This window comes from Panthera leo, chromosome D4 (assembly GCF_018350215.1).
Source record: "Panthera leo isolate Ple1 chromosome D4, P.leo_Ple1_pat1.1, whole genome shotgun sequence".
NCBI classification, from domain to species: domain Eukaryota; kingdom Metazoa; phylum Chordata; class Mammalia; order Carnivora; family Felidae; genus Panthera; species Panthera leo.
The window spans coordinates 22,531,721-22,548,561 of NC_056691.1; the positions used below are offsets into that span (position 1 = coordinate 22,531,721).

A 16,841-nucleotide genomic window follows, 5' to 3' on the forward strand; every position below is an offset into this window, starting at 1 on the left:
AACCTGGGGCAGCTGGATGGCTCAGGCAGTTAAGCATCTGACTTCAGCTCAGGTCATAATCTCATGGTTTGTTGGTTTAAGCCCTGCATCAGGCTCTGTACTAACAGCTCAGAGCCTGAAGCCTGGTTCGGATTCTCTCTCTCTCTCTCTCTCTCTCTCTCTCTCTGTCCCTCCCCTGTTTGTGCTCTCTGTCAAAAAAATATTTTAAAATTTGGAAAAAATACAAAGAACCTAATCCAAGTTAGCAGGATAAAATATTAGGGACAAAAATAAGAAGAGAAAATAAACACGATTTTTAGAAAATACAGGGAAAGATAGTACAGGAAACTCGAAAAGTTAGCAAAGTCCTGAAATGGGCTGAGAATAGCAGATAAAGAACAATTAAAACAGCATGCATCAATTTGTTAACAGTACTCAAAGCCAGGACTATAAAATAAAATTCTTTATTAAAAATAAACACCCTGAAGACAACACCACCTGGAAACACAAGAGTGGTAGGACTCCTATTAAAATAGAAACATCAGCTTGCCCTGTGGAGAAGTCTTCAGAGCCTGAGAGGCTGGGAGGACGGCCAGAACAAGATGCCCTTCCCTCCTACCTGTCATGTCTGCCCACGCCCCAGCTCAGCCCCTTTGCAAACGATCTGTGTGGTGTGTGGTGAGCAGCTTGGCTTGCTAGCCACGGGAACATGGGAAGGTAAACAGTGAGAAATCAGGCCAGAAATACAGGATGAGAAAGACTATACAAGGCTTTGAATCCATACTAAGTCAGTGTTTTCCAAACATGAGCATTCATTAAATACAGAGGTTCATCCTGGAGATTGTGATTTAGTAAATCTGGGGAGGGGAGTAAAGGGGAGGGGAAGGGGTAGGGGAATGGGGAGGGCAGATGCTCTGTGATTATCACTAATGACCTTCTTCAAACAGGTTCCAGCCCTTTTAAAAAGTCTCTCCCACCTCAAGTAATTTTGATATTTATCCAAGTTTAAGAAATAATGATTCATGGGGTACCTGGGTGGGTCAGTTGGTTAAGCGGCTCAGGTCGTGATCTCATGGTTTGTGAGATGGAGCCCCAAGTCAGGCTCTGTGCTGACAGTGCGGAGGCTGCTTGGGATTCTCTCTTTCCCTCTCTCTCTGCCCCTCCCCCACTCACATGCACACCCTCTCCCTCTTTCCCTTTCTCTCTCTCTCTCTCTCCACCCCACCTCAAAATAAATAAATAAACATTTTTAGGGGCACCTGGATGGCTTGGTCTGTTAAGTATCCGACTTCAGCTCAGGTCATGATCTCGTGGTTCATGAATTCAAGTCCTGAGTCGAGCTCTGTGATGATAGCTCAGATCCTGGAGCCTGTTTCAGATTCTACATCTCCTTCTCTCTCTGCCCCTCCCCTGCTCACGCTCTGTCTCTCTCAAAAGTAAATAAATACTTAAAAATTTTAAAAATAAATAAACATTTTTTAAAAAAAGAATGATTTATGATCTTGAATTCACTAAGACTTTTCAATATCCAGGTATCAAATTCCAAAACATGGGTGAAGAGAAAAATCCTTTGAATAGTGGCAGGTCAGAGTTACACAAACCCAGTAAAAGTTGCAGCCAAGTAAGAATGACGCTGGGAACCTGTCGCTTTCACATGAAACTCAACGGTTTTTAAGGCTTTTTGCTACTGCCAAGAACCACCAAATTAAGAGGAAGCCATGAATATACGTGTCACTAGTGGCTTTTAAGTATCAGAACATTGCCAAAATAAACAGCAAGGGTCCTTTGATATTCATATTTCTTGGGGATCAAATGTGTGCACTCCAAGCCATATCTACCTCCTCTGAGACACTGAGAGGATAAAAATTAAGATGATTCAAGGCCTTTTCTTCTCAACTTCAGAAGAGCACAGTGCTCTCTCTCTCTGTCTCTCTCTCTCTCTCTCTCTCTCTCTCTATATATATATATAGCACTGGCACACCTAGGAAATGATGTTTGAACAGCACACTGAATAAACTGTAGGGGATTTGGGAGCCTCTGCATAGATATGGTGGAAAAAATTCATTACATTTTCCTTACATCAAATAATTTGAAAATATAAATAAAATATAGAGTTTCAAATGCAGTATTGTGGTGGGCAGAGAACGTGCCATTGCAACTCCTCTTCATGGAGAGGCTTGGCTCAGGGATTGTCCCCTTGCCCAGGGATACACCGACAGGGGCAGCTCATATCTAATGGGCAACCAGGCAGGATCTAAGGATCCAACCATAGTGGCCCAATAGGGAACAAGTCCGAGGGGGGCTTGACTGCTCCAGAGCTGCCTGGAGATGGGGTGGCCCAGACTTTGACTGCCTCACAAAGCAGTGTCCTCTTCCCAATCCTGCTCTGGCCTCATTCTCTTCATAGGTGTGGATCCTTAATAAATACCCGGCCCTACAAATTCCCTTTCAGCCTCTGTTCTTGAGGAACCGTCAAATGACAAAGATAAAGAATAATTTTATTTAATAACAAGTTTGATGTCCTTTATTCAAGGGAAAACAACCCACGGATGAGGAGAGTACGGTGCCTCACAAGCAGTGAAACACTCTTCCCAAGGGATCTGGGGCAAGAGAAAGTTTTTATAGCACTTTCCTTCACATAAACCCCCAGAAGTGGAATTGTTGAATCATATGGTAGTGCTATTTTAAATTCTTTGGGGAACCTCCACACTGTTTTCTACAGTGGCTGCACCAACTTACATTCCCACCAGAAGTGCACAGGGTTCCTTTTTCTCCACATCCTCACCAACACTTGTCGTATTGTCTTTTTCATACGAGCCATTCTGACACGTGTGAGTTGATATCTCATTTTGGTTTTGCTTTGGTTTGGTTTACTGCAGCACTTTATTTTCCTCACATAAGACACATTGCTGGGGCCTAAAGTTCTCACATGACAGAAAACCAAAATTTGCTGTCATCTCCTAAAGAATTGAGAATTGCGCGCGCGCACACACACACACACACACCACCTTACATAAATTAAAAGGATGACTAAATTTACAGGTGTAAATGCAAACTGTTTCTTGACTCAAGGCAAGCAACAACCCATGGGTGTTTTGGGGGGAAAACATTAGCTAAGAAAAAAAATGGATCTGAAGGCTTAGACCTTTCCAACCCTATCAGATCAGCATGGCAGAAATGACAACTGGTTCAGGACTCTCACCAGCCTCTACAGAAATACTGGAATAGGCAGCCTTTATACAGTAATAACCCACACAGATCAAGAATCTCATGGTCTGGTAGACTCTCATGAAGCCAATGGATTCCTCTCCCATAAACATGCTCTCATCTCAGCCCTGACGTGATCAAGCAGCATGTACTAAGGTTTTAAGCCAAAGATATACACGGGGTACTAACTGTACAAATGTAACAGTTAACTTGAATACAAGGTCAAAAATAGCAACAAGTTCTAACAATCCAGTGTTAGTTTCATATACACATTTCAAGGACATATTTCTTTTCAAAGGCTTATTCCAGCTTCACGAGGCTAGCATGAGGTGTATATACATTTGGCAGGGAAATTTTACATTCCTGAATTATTTGGATGCATTTGGAAGTTATTTGGAAACATTTGATGCATGCAGCAAATGCTATGCATCTGCTTGAAGTCCATTTAGAAGTATTTGTGGAGAACAATGGCAGGGTCTACCTCCTCATATTTCTGCTTATTGATCCACATCCACTGGAGGGTGGACAGTGAGGCTAGGATGGAACCCCCATCCACGCTGGGTACTTAACTATGTTCAGGAGGAGTGATGCTTTTGATTTACATTGTGCTGTGGGGCCAGGGCCATGATGTCCTTCCATATCCTGTCAGTGATCCAGGATACATGGTGGTCCCACCAGACAGCACCTTGTAGGAGTACAGTGTGTCATCATCATACTTCACAGTGGAAGTTGAAGGTGGTCCCATGGATGCCACAGGATTCCATAGCCAGGAAAGAGGGCTAAAAGAGCACCTCTGGATACCAGAACTGCTTGTGGCCAATGGTGATCACCTGATGACTGGGCAGCTCATAACTCTTCTCCAGAGAAGAGGAGGATGCAGCAGTGACCCCATCTCCTGCTCTGAGACATAACAGACTTCCATGATGTCATTCAGGATTTCTTACTCAGCCACTCTGGTGAAGCTGCAGGCATGCCACATGAGGATCTTCATGAGATAGTCTTTCAGGTCTCAGCCAGCCAGGACCAGGTACAGGATGCTATGGGGCAGGGCATAGCCCTCATAGATGGGCACTGTGTGAGTGACCTGGCCCCCAGACTCCATAACAATACCAGTGGTATAGCCAGAGGTATACAGGGACAACACGGCCTGATGTTCATGTACATAGGCAGAGTGTAGCAGGTCTAAATGTGATCTGAATCATCTCTCAGTTGGTGTTGACATTCAGGGGGGCCTCAGTCAGCAGCCTTGGGTGCTTCTTGGGGTTGTAGAAGGTGTGGTGCCAGATCTTCTCTATGTTGTCTCAGTTGGTGATGATGCCATGCTTGATGGGGTAACTTAAAGGTCAGGATGCCACTCTTGCTTTAGGCCTCATCACCCAAGTGGTCCTTCTGCCCCATGCTCACAATGATGCCCTGGTTTCAGGGGTGCCCAACAGTAGACAGGAACATGGCTTGGGCGGGGGTGGGGGTATCATCCCCAGCAAAGCCAGCTTTGCACATGCCAGAGTCATGATAAGCAGGATGGTTTCTTCTGGTGGAGGTGGTGGGCCCCAGGGTGCCGTGAAGCAGGCATTGTGGTTTTGATTTGCATTTCCCTGATGACTAGTGATATTGAGCACTGTACATTTTCATACACCAGTTGGCCATCTGTACATCTCCTTTGAATAAATGTTATCCAGATCCATCCATTTTTAACCTGATTTTTTGTTTTTCTCTTTTTTGCTATTGGGTTGTAGAAGTTCTTTATATATTTAAAAAATTAACCCTTCCTCAGAAAATTTGCAAATATTTTTCTCCCATTCAGGAGTTGCCTTTTCATTTTTGTTGATGGTTTCCCTTGCTATGCAGAAGCTTTTCAGTTTGATGTAGTCTCACTTGTTTATTTTTGCAAATAATTCTTACTAAATAATTGAAAATAATGATGAAGCTCTTATTTATAGACTGCACACATATTACTAGAGCTATCACCATGTAGCTCAATTCAATGTTACTAAAAGTGAATAGCCACTTCACCCAAGACAGAGGTATCTGATATGAAATCAGAGAGGTTCAAGGCTGCCTCCCGTGGCTGTGCTAGTCAGAAGGCCTTACCCCTGACCTACTGTGCCCTCTTCAGGCTCATGAAACACAAACACCTTTAGCAACTTTGGATCTAGCGATTTTAGTAGCCCCCTTCTTGGCCGTGATCACAGTATCAGAATGGAACAGGAAATGCCCAATTCTGCCCATCACCCTTGCCCATCACCTGATTTACCATCAGACCTCCTCACTCAGGCAGTCCCCTACAAGCCCTGGATGAGGCTGCTCGTGGCTGAGTTTGCCAGGAGAAATGTAAAACATTTAGTTAAATTCGGATTTCATACAAAGAAGATTTTTCTTTTTTAGAAAAACCATGTCTCAAATATTACCTGGAACTTACTTGTATTAAATTTTTTAAAGTCTAAAATTCAAATTTAACTGGGTGTCATGTATTATTATTTGCTAATTCTGGCAACCCTGTTGGAAGTCTTGAAGGTTCTGGTCATCTCAGGCCCACCCCAGCCTGGGATGAACTAAGGAGATCAGTATTTCTTGGATTACCCATTATTTTCTCTGTGTATCTTTTGGGAAATGCTATTGTTGGATTTGATACTGTTGATTCCTTCAGTCTCTTTTGAAAACTCTTCTTTGCCTACCCGGACTCATTTTTCTTTTCTTTTTTAAATCTGACCAGTCTTTCTCTGGATTCTAATTCTTCCCCCACTGTCTAAATCAAAGGTTAGTCAATATTTTCTGTAAAGGGTCAGACAGTGAATATCTTATGTTTTGAGGACCGCATAGTATCTGTTATCCTGGACTCTGTCTTTATAGTACAAAAGCAGTCACTGGCAATATGCAAATGAACAAACATGGCTGTGTTCCAATAAAACTTTATTTACACAAATAAACAATAGGCCAGATTTGGCCTACAGGCCATAATTTGCCAATACCTGCTCTAGATGCAGGTATACATGGATCAGTCCTTGCCTCTCTTCTGTTTGCTCTTTCATCAATCTCATCTAATTATACAATAGACCTACCATTTGTATTTCAGTGACACACAAATTTGCATCTTAAACACTGACTTCCCTCCCTGTCTGCATATAAGATGATTCTTCCTGAATGTCTTACAGACACTTTAACTTCATCAATCCCAACTTCCCCCTGAAAGCGTCACATCTTCTGTTCCTCCTCCACAATCTCTAGTTCTGCCAAGGTAACTACTATCCCTATGGCTAAACCCAGTTCAAAATTTCCATAGGTGTTTGGTTTCCTCCTTTCCCCAACTGTTTATATTCACCCAGTGGACAGGTTCTGTAAATTCAATACACTTATGTCCTATCTGTGTCTCCTGTCCCTTCCTACCACCAAAGGGAAGTTTTCTGTCCCCTTGCCCAGCCCATTGCAATATTATCCAAATGGCTCTAGATACCAGACACCAACCAAATTTCTCCAATACTGTCAGACTGCCTTTCCTTAAAATAGTCCTGATTTTTCTCTTTTGTCCTAAAAACATTTTGAAGCCCTCTTAATGATTTTGTATTAATGTCTATGTTCTTTAACCTGAAGTCAAAGACCCTCTGTGGCCATGCCCCACACTAACGATCCAACACTTTAATTGTGTGCACCATTAACAATAGTCAAAAGGAACTACATGCGGTTCTCTAGCCAAACACTTTATCTATTTAATTCTTTCATGCTTTGGTTCTCCCCTGCCCTTCCCAATCTTACATTGGATTCTACCTACATTGGAAGACCCAGCTCAAATGGTATCTTGTCCACAAAGCCATCCCTAACCTTCTCGCTAGAAGAAATGCTTCCATATTCAAACTCTTAACTATAGTCAGATTATATCTCTCTTACAGGTATTATAATTTTCTACCTTATTTCACATTTAGCTCTTGCCCTGTCTCCCCAGAACAGGTAGAAACCTGGAAACAGATTCTCTGAATCTCCTTTTTTTCTTTATCTCCCAAAAGATTCAGTAAAAAATCCTTCCAAGCTCCCTCATTTTAGGTGTTCAATATATAACTGCTAAATTAATTAATAAAATAGAAGATTAGCATTCTGTATACAAAAAAAAAAAAAAAATACTGAGTAAGTGACTGTGTTATGTGTAAAAAGAGAAAAATTGTGGACCTGAAGTTAATTTTAACTCATTCTTCATTTTTCCACCTTCCCTTTTTTTCACTGTGGAGGAAGGGAAAGGGGCATGAGGTAAACATTACTTTAAATTCAATCAGTAACCTAAAATTGATTCATAAAAAAACACATATCTTGCTGGGGCTAGGGACTATTGTTTTATTTTTTTGTTTTGTTTATCTACATGTTTATTTAGGGGTTTTTTTTGCCTCATTTTATTTGAGGAGTATAGTCCCTTTAATATTATTCAGAAAAGAATTTGTAAAACTTTCATAGCTATCACTTATGAATGTTTTTCTTGTGCCAGACACTGTGCTAAGTGTTTTTTATGTCTTATCCTGAAATCCCTTCAACAGTCCTTGGAGGTAGACAATCTTCCTCCTTTACACATAAAGAAACTGAGACTCAGAGAGGTTCAAACAGCTGAACAGAATTGAACCCAGATCTACCTAATTCAACAAACAGCCTCTATTCTTATCTAAAAAGACATACTGCCTCTTATATTGAAAATAATAATTAACTTGAAAGCAAGGACTGGAGACTATTAGTAAATGTGTGGTTTTTACTTCATGTGTATTAGGAAATGGAAGGCAGAGGCAGAGTAGCAGTCAGGTCCCGATCTAATACGGAACTAGGAACCATACCAGTTATTTTAACAGAGAGAATATAATATAAAGAATTTTGATTAGGTATAAAGTTGAAACTAGATAACTGAAGAAAGAAAGAAGAGAATTCCAAGGTATTAAAGATGTGATTGTAGGAGGCAGCTACTGTCTCTGGGGCCTGGGAGAAACAAAAGGAAGAGATTCAAAGTATCAAAGTTTACAAACTTAAAAGAAGAACCTCCTCAGGGGAAACTTAGATTCTGAAAATAGGGACACTGTTCAGGTGGTGTTAAAACACGCTGCAAATGAAGTCAGTTGCACCTACGGGAAGGAACTGCTGCTGCCAGGGAGGAGCCGCATCGCTGGGGAGACGGGGTAAGAACAGGAAGTAGAGGGGGAGGAGCAAATCCCTGCTTCCTCATCCGGAACCTCTAATGTCCCTACTGACAGAGCCTACTAGGGAAGCAGCTGGCCAAGCAGAACTGTGGTGTGCGGAGTCCCAGGCCCTGCAACACAGAGATACAGAGTTATAAAAGGATGGGTTTGGAAGTGAGAGGCAATAACTTAAGAAGTGGCCCAGGAAGGACACCTATGAAGAGGTATCTATTGAAATGTGGTCCTTGTGAGCTGAGAGTAAAGTCAAATAGGCCAACATAAGCAACGTGGGATAGATCTCTCACCTATAAAAATAAAATTGTAAAGACCTCTAGGTGGGGGGCTTGAAATAAGTAATGTAAAAGAAATAAAAGATGCAGATAGACTTCTCGACTTCAAAAATCAAACAACGGCTCAAGAAAACACCACCAAGGCAAATTACCTGTGATGGTGGCGGTGAGCAAATTTGCCATAATTGGTAAAGCACTGTTAATTCAAACCCCAAGGAATGCTAAAATGCCATCGTTTCACACTAGAGGTCACCCCCGGTAAGAAAATATAATTGTACCATCCTTTATTGTCCCCCTGTAGCTGTTACAATATTGGAGAGCTGCTCCTTATTGCAAAGAGATTGGATTTTTATGAGACTGACATGCTAAGCAGCTTTCTAGTCAAGTAAAATACTGCATTAAATAGAATTCACTTTCATACTTTGGTTGAGAAGCAGATATATTGACTATATAGTACAGAAGACAGTATTCATTACATGCAATCACTGACCTATTTCTACGGTATCAACTTTAATCAGAGGTAGGTCAACACTGTTATCAAGAAACAATACATTGTATATTACATAGAGACTGATCTTGGGGAAATACTGCCTCATGTCAGTATTTAAACTGGGGAAAATACTGCCTTGTATCAACAGAAAGTAGGTGTACTACCTGAAATAATTATACCACATATTTTAACAAACTCATTAATTTTGGAGTTTATTGCATTAAAGACATTTATGGCTTGGGAAATTAGGATGCCTGTTATCACTTTCTGGCAAATTATGATTCAAGGACATCTTCTAGAAATGACATTTGCTAAAATTCTTAATGGTGGGGAATCCTCTTTAGGTACAGAATTCCAACTTTCAAATTTATCTGAATGTACTAAAAATAAGTTGACCATTATTTAATAAGACCATGCATTGCTATGATGCAGGTCACTTTTACTATATCTCTGTGTCAGTGCTCCTTTGATATTTGTGCTCCCAGCTTTTACTACCCAATAACTCTCACTGCTGTCATTCTTTTGTTGTTCTTGTTTGTTTGCTGCTCTCTACCTATATTCTGATCTTTCTACATTATTCATGGAAAGAAGCAACACCTAAGGTGTTCTGGTTTTTTTTAATGTACTTTACTCCAGCTGCCATTCCTGGAGCCACCATGACTGTGTTGGTTAAAGTGTCCAAGAACTTAACCCTTCAACTTCATCACTCCCTCCCTCACTGTGGTCTTTTCTTGCACCCCACTTTACCACTCACCTGATCACATCCCTTCCCTTTTCATCAAATAAATGCACCACCTTCAAAATTTCTATTAGATATATGCTATGTTGTATTATATTATTATATATGCTTTCATTGTACCATGCATCCCTAATATATCCAAATCCAGTGACACTTCACTTTTCCACAATCTATCACTTCTCGGGTTGGTACTGTCTTCCATACACTGTTTAAAACCCATGGATTATCATTATAATCACTCACGAGTTACTCACTCAACTCTCTTGCCCCACTTTTCTTTGATCATGTTCCTCTGGATAAATCCTCACCTTGGTTAAATCCAACTATGTACCTATTCTATGCTCTTTTCCATTAAGTCAAATGTTACTAGGGAAAAGAAATGCAACCACACTGTCAGGTCTAAATTTGAAAATCAAAACCAGAACTATTTGAAAATAATAACCAGAGAATCAAAGGGTCTCTCAATAATTCAAATATTCTTCCAGGATATATTTGCTTACCTACTTACCAAAATGGACTTTTAATATTTTCTCTTGCCTTGAACCTCTAGCACCACTATTCCCCAAAGACACATATACACACATACTCTCAGCTAATGATATTGCCTCATATTTGAGAAAAAGGAAGCATCTAAAAGAAACTGCCTTATCTTACTTACCACCACTAAGTCCACTGCCTTCCCTGGTTCTTTTCCTGTAGTCTCTGGCTGTCCTTCCATTATAATGGATGAAGTATGCCTTCCTACATACCCCTATACTTGTGTCTAGACCCCATTCTTTCTCTACTGTTCAGGGTATCCATTCAGTTCCTGGTAATCAATTTCTCCCTCTCTACTGAATCATTCCCATCAACGCATACACATTCTTCATGATGTCACATTATCATCCATTTCTACTGACCACATACAATCTCCACTGACCCCATGGTCTACTTCCAGTTTCTGGAGTACTCTTCTGCTCCTTTTCATAGCAAAAGTTCTTGAATGGCTTATTTATGGCCCAGACTTCACTTCCTGCCATGCCATCTCTCCTTAGCTCATTATCTTTCCCACATTATGGATTATTTTTGTCAAGGTTATTGGGAATCATCACTGAAATCCACCATGTTTCCAAATTTACTTGCCAGTTATAATTCTTTATCTTATTCAAATTCTTGGAAAGATTAAACACCATCAGCCACTCGATCCCTCTTAAAACACATCCTTAATTTTTGTGATTCCACATTTTGCTGTTTTTCCTCCTTACATCTGAATCACTTTGCTCAGTCTCTTTTTTTCTGGCCCTTCCCTTCAGTCAAAACTGAGAAGCTGGAGTGGCCAGGGCTCCTCCAAGGCTCCACTGTTCTTAATCTCCAGTGCTTTCCTTGGTGAGCTTATGTATTCCCATTATTTTAATACCATTTGTGGAGACTATCGAATTTGTGTCTCCATCACAGACCTCTCCACTGAGCTCGAAACTCTAATCTGTAATTAACTGTAATTCTATGATTGACATTTCCACTCAAATATCTAATCATCTTATTAATCCCAATATGGCCAAACAGAACCTTGATTCCCTTGATTCTCTCCCCAATGTGCACTTTTGAACTCCTTCCCTGCTAATATCTCAACCAACCACCTGTTGCACAGGTACAACATTTATCATCATTTCAGTTCCTCTCTTCCCTTCATTCTCCTCTCTCGCATGCAATCCCTAAACCAGTTACTTCAGATTCAACTCCAAAAGACATTTTAAATCTACCTGCTCCTTTTTATCTCCCCTGCACCAGCCACTTCCAATTGCAATCATTATCACCTGCATGATTGCTCTATTCTACAAGAGAGGTCATTTCCATTGTTGAACTTTTCAAAAAATCAATTTTCTTATGTGACACAACATATCCCAACATATACACACTCACATACACACACGCACACTTAAAACCCATGATTTATTTCCCTTTGTGCTTAGAATAAAACCCAAAGTCCTTCCTGTTGCCAAGATGATATGACTCACATTTCTAGCTTCAGGACCTACCGCTCTCTCCCTATCTCATTATACTTCAGCCCTAATAGATTTGTTTTTATTCCTCAAACTCACCCAATTCTCTCTGCCTCAAGGCCCTTGTACTTGTTCTCATCTCTGCAGATCTCTGTGTGGCTGGACCTTACTACAGCTGAAACTCCCATCTTCACAGAGGCACCTGCGTTAGCTTCTTTCATAGCATTGATTGCTATGTGAAACTCTCTTGCCCATTCTTTGCTATTACTTACTTTCTTTTTTTCATCTATCAGCTCTCTTTAAGTCAAGACCCTTGTGTATCTTTTTTACTATTGCATCTAGAGCCTAGAGTATCTAGAGCATAGTAGACGCTAAATAAATACGTATAGGAGGAGGAAAAATGTGAAGGAAAAAAATGGGATTTAATGATTTTCTCACAAAGGTAATGGTACAACTACTTATACAGTTTCTCTAACATCTGTCTTTCCAACTTCCCCAACTAAATTTCATCTCTGCAAGTTTATGCATAAGACAGTACAGAGCACAGCTTGGCTCAGAGGCATGTCTCTGTTAAGTAAAACTAATCTGACAGCATCAGACCACTGGGGTTTAGCCGTTCACATTCTGGATGGCTGGAAATGATAGTGTGCCAAACCTCCTTGGGTACTCAGTGAACCACACTCTCCACCATCTCCCTACACACTCCAGGCAATTACCCATCTGGTTTGCCTGGCTCGCCCTGTCATATTTGAATGAGGTTTTCAGCTGAAAGTGAATGGTGTGTGTCCGACCTGAAAGGCAGCCTCCGGCAGTTGTATCCCAGGACTGCTTTCGACTGTAGCCACTCTCTCCAGAAGGGGGTCAGGATCCTCCCCAAAAGCAGCAGGACAGTTAAAGTCCTAGGCAAGAGTCAGGGGACTTGGGTTCTAATCCCTGTTTGTCTCAAGTTCACTGTGTGATTTGATAAAATCCCTGCACCACTGTAGGGCTGTTTCCCAACTGCAAACTGCGGGGTTCATATTAGGTAATCTCTGGAATTTCTTCCAGCTCTAACATTCCAGACTTGTAAACCACCAAGTGGCAAGCATTTGCTGGGTTGCAAATTCTCCAACCCAACAAGCCAATCTCCAACCTGGGATGAATGGCAATATTACCACCATTTGGGTTTTTTATATTTGCCCAGAACCTCATAATTATGAGGTTACCCTTACCACACCCTTTGACATAGATGGGTGACAAACACTAATTACCCTGCTCTGCAGGAGGAGGAAGGATGGCACAGAATGATTAAATGACTCACCCTCTATTTACCAAAAGCAGTGGTCTGGCAGGGACTAGAAATCCATGAGCTTCTGAGTTGTAGACCTAAGCTTAGGACATTAGGCCACAGGACTCTGCTAGAGTACTTGGCTTTGCTTGTTTTTTATTCTGGAATAGATGAAAAAAACACTCATGATTGCATTCTCTTTTCTGAACGATTCACTGCTACTAGTGCTAATGCAAATGGATAAAAAAGAAAAAGTTCTATTTACTTCAACCAAAACCCCAAGAAAATTCTGTGTGGGCAGGCACTGAGGTACATGGGGAGAGTGTGGACTCTGAAGTAAGAGACACATGTCTTTGTTTTGTGAGCAAGCATCCTTCCAGGTATTAAGAAAGCACGAAAAGCATAAAGATGTGTAAGACTCAATTTTACTCATAACTCTGCAAGGTACCTAATTCTCTGAGTCTTGCTTTCCTAATCTATAAAATCTGACTAATAAAACTTGCCCGCAATATTCTTGCAAGGATGAAAAGTGATAAGAAAGACAATTAACTCTCATTGTGGTTCCTCAATTAATTAACACTTTTTCCTTTTCTCCTCTTCCTTGCCTAGGGAACGCAAATTAGGGTGTTCCCTACTCACACATCCAAAGTCCCCTGCCACTCACCATCATCCAGTACAGAAGGACCACAGGCCACTAAAACAGGCGACCAATCATCCATGGGGTGAAAGGATCCCCTAGGATCTCCGTTTCCAGACTCATTAATGACGTAGAGTATCTAAGAAATGAATGACTGACCCTGTGTCTCCTCCTATAACAGTGGAGTTAACCAAACTGTCCCAGGGAATATTCTGGAAGGAAGGGTCTCTGAAAGGTTTATAGACTCTTGGACATAAAATGTAGACTAAGTGCTATGATTTTTTTTTCAAACAGTCTTTTATGGTATACTCAAATTATTTCTACTCCTCTGAATAGCCACTTCAGACTCCTTGTCCATCACCTGGTCCCCGTCATGCCACCAGACATGTGCAGAAGTCAGAGGATAAGAACAAAGAGACACAAAGTAGGGAAGGAAGGATGTACAACTTACATTGTTAAAAACAAGGGAGTTAGAGTAACAAACAAGAGACAAGTTTACACTGAGGTGATCTATGTCCTTCTGGTAATGAGTCCCGGAACCCTGGATGCTGAGTTGGGAGACATGCTTTCAGGTCTGCCTCTGCTACCCATGGGCTGTGTGGTGATCTGTAGAGTATGAACTCCTACAGTGAACTGAGACTCAGTTTGCCCACTTTTGTATAAGTAGGGTAAGAACAAACTGTCCCCAAATGCTTACTAGCACTAAAGTCCTAAGAATCCTGGAATAAGGTACATAGAAGCTGACACACAGTATCCACACATGCCTTATATACACAGGTTTGGGGGCCCATAGGTCCAAGGGTCCTATATCTTCATACCCTTTGTTATAGCATTGTACATTTTTCTTTGAGGTAGAAACAAACTTTATCTCCCCTAAATATAAATGTGTATAAGAATTATGTATTCCAATACATCTGTATCATTAACAAGTTTCCTAGGCATTTTAAACTAAAAAAAAAAAAAAAAATCCAAGGATCATATTTTGAGAAACTCTGGTCTAGACATACATGTCCCAAACTATTAACCAAGAAAGCAAAACACAGAAAAAGACACTTTCAATATTTGAAAGAAATTACTAATGAACATGCCACTTAAAATGATTGTTCTTAAACTGTGTAAGGAAAGTTTAGAAAATTCAGATTCCTGAGCCCTAATTCTTAACTGTTAAGAACTGTGGGAAGGAGTGTAAATGGCCCAGATACAGGTGTGTTTTCAAAGCTCCTAATGCCATGCTGCTGATTGCCCAGGTCTGGAAACCACTGTTAGAAAGCAAAACCTCAGCAGCCAAGTCTGGCAAGTATGTCAGTCCCTCTCAGTGCCCAGCAGAAGTAATTTCTCCTCTCACTTGTGAACATCTGTGATAATCATCATGGAGAGCCGGCTTGTTTGTTAATGGGGGGAAGAAAAGCTATTTACCTAGTTTGCAAGCCAAGGGAGAGCTTAATTAATGTCAGAGCAGATACGATTTCCTCCTCTCTCCTTGCCCTAGGAACTCACAGGGATAACGAGAGGATTTTTAATTAATGTTTGAAAAGCATTCTGAGATCCCTGGATGAGAGGTGCTAGAGAAGGGCACAACATGATTATTATTGTTATTAATAGTAGTAGTATTAATAGAAATAATGAAGTTCTCTAAAGTGACTTTTTAGAAAATTGATTATATCAATTGCCAGTGTGCTGTTGTGGGAAGAATTTTTGGAGAATAAAGGAGAAGGAGGGAAAAAAAGACATAAGAAAAATAAAAAATGCTTTTTTTACCCATTAGAACTGGATAACATTTTGAGGTCCTAGCATGAGTGCTCTATGCCAAGTTCTTCTTATACTTTTCCAATGTAAATTAAAATACAAATATTAATTTCTATGTTACCAGTGAAAGATTTTGAAAGAACATAGTTATGAAGGAAAGATACTATTGCCAAGTTTGGAAAATAGAAGTTCTAAATTTGGGGCTTATCATTGGCTGTTTACTGGCTTATCACTAATTATTTAACTTTGGGCAAGTCACATTATCTATATTTATTTATTGGTAAAATAGAGAGATATTGAACTATGTTCTACCCAACTCACAGATTAATGAAAATGAATGGAGATGATAAATGTGGAAAACTTTTATGTCTGTAAGTTGTTAAACAGAAGTTGATGATGATGATGATAATGGTTACACCAAAATTCAAATTGTAAGATGGTAGAAATAAATGTGCATTATTTATGATAAATTTTTTACATATATTTTTTAATTTATGAAGCCAGATTGTTCTACAAGGCTTACAATAAAAAGCAACTATAGGAAGTTTAGAAAGTTAGAGTTCCTCAAGTTTACAGTGAAAATCAGCTAGTCCCTGCCCATCCCTTCTACTATAGTTCTTATTCCCAGAGACTCCCCTTTTTTATGCTTCAGCTGTTTCTCTTGATGTTTATCTCTATATTGTCAATTATTATGATTGAAATGCTATATCTAGCTCTGTACAAATGTTAAGATCATTTTTTTCCTGTTATAATAGATATATTAATTATTTTATACTACCACCCTCACTCCCCTCCTTTCTACAGATATAGTTACATTTACCTTTGCTAAAATTAATATTTACTATTTACATAATTACTATTGCTAAAATTAATAATTACTATTTACATAAATAATGTTTATTATTAACCAAATAGTATACTACCATTACATTTGCTCTCTTACAACAACTCTTTGTTTTTCCTAGGGTTATTAATTGCCTAACATTTAAAAATTTGCTTACATTTCTATCAACTTCACACTAGGTTCATTCCATGAATTCTTGCAGAGCTATTAATGTCCTCTGAAAACTACTGTATTTTCAACCTTGTCAAGTGCATCAGATAATATAGTGCTTCTTTTTTTTCCCAGACACCTGCCTCTCCTGTCTTCTTACTGCAATCAAACAATACTATGTCAGAGGCCATTAAAATAGTAGTGAATCCTTGGATCTATGGGCTCCCACACTGTGAGTATAAGGCATGTGTGAAATCTGTGCATCAGCCTCTATGTGTGTTGTTCCAGGATTCATAAGACTTTAGATCTAGTAAGCATCTTGTGGACGATTTATTTCTACCACACTTATTATACACAGGTGGGGAAACTGAA

At 40.0% G+C, this 16,841-nt stretch overlaps 1 pseudogene; it reads right to left on the reverse strand.

Annotated features, from left to right (window-relative positions):
- Window positions 1-3,631: 3,631 nt before the first annotated feature.
- On the reverse strand, window positions 3,632-11,276 carry LOC122204650 (annotated as a pseudogene).
- Window positions 11,277-16,841: the final 5,565 nt, after the last annotated feature.